Source organism: Lepisosteus platostomus, chromosome 5, assembly GCF_059453375.1.
Source record: "Lepisosteus platostomus isolate fLepPlt1 chromosome 5, fLepPlt1.hap1, whole genome shotgun sequence".
In the NCBI taxonomy this organism is placed as follows: Eukaryota; Metazoa; Chordata; class Actinopteri; order Semionotiformes; family Lepisosteidae; genus Lepisosteus; species Lepisosteus platostomus.
Genome location: NC_142615.1, coordinates 18,036,412 through 18,037,265, shown reverse-complemented (window position 1 = coordinate 18,037,265; position 854 = coordinate 18,036,412). Strand labels below are relative to the sequence as shown.

At 41.2% G+C, this 854-nt stretch overlaps 1 non-coding gene across 1 annotated transcript; it reads left to right on the top strand.

The window, feature by feature from the left end:
* The first annotated feature begins 535 nt into the window (after positions 1–535).
* trnar-ucu (transfer RNA arginine (anticodon UCU)) lies at positions 536–628 on the top strand. Its single transcript has 2 exons — positions 536–572; positions 593–628. It is a non-coding gene; the product is annotated as a tRNA-Arg (tRNA).
* Positions 629–854: the final 226 nt, after the last annotated feature.

Below are 854 nucleotides of genomic sequence, written 5' to 3'. Positions count from 1 at the left end.
ATGTAATGGGACACACCTTCCAAAAAGTTCAACTTTTGTCTTGTCAGTCCACAGAGTATTTTCCCAAAAGTCTTGGGGGTCATCAAGATGTTTTCTGGCTCATCAGTGGTTTTCGTCTTGGAATTCTGCCATGCAGGCCATTTTTGCCCAGTCTCTTTCTTATAGTGGAGTCATGAACACTGATCTTAACTGAGGCAAGTGAAGCCTGCAGTTCTTTGGATGTTGTTGTGGGGTTTTTTGTGACCTCTTGGATGAGTCGTCGCTGTGCTCTTGGGGTAATTTTGGTCTTTAGAAATGGCTTTATAAACTTTTCCAGACTGATAAATCTCAATCACTTTTTCACACAGGGCCATGTAGGTTTGGATTTTTTTTTCCCCTTAATAATAAAAACCTTCATTTAAAAACTGCATTTTGTGTTTACTTGTGTTATCTTTGTCTAATATTTCAATTTGTTTGATGATCTGAAACTTTCAGTGTGACAAACATGCAAAAAAATAAGAAATCAGGAAGGGGGCAAACACTTTTTCACACAGCTGGCTCTGTGGCGCAATGGAGAGCGCATTGGACTTCTAGGCCTTGATAGAATGAAGTCATTCAAAGGTTGTGGGTTCGAGTCCCACCAGAGTCATGTGTCATTTTTATTGAACCTTTCGAAATCCTCTAGGGATTGGTGTTGATCAAGTCAAATACAGGACTTCTTAAGAGTCCACAGTTGAAAATGAACCAGCAGCCACAAGAAAGAAATTAGCACTGGACTGTGATCACATCACTCCTGCCCTGGAGTCCTTGCACTGGCTTCCTGTCAACTTCAAAATCCTCAAGCTCACCTATAAGGCTCTCCATGGCTTAGCACC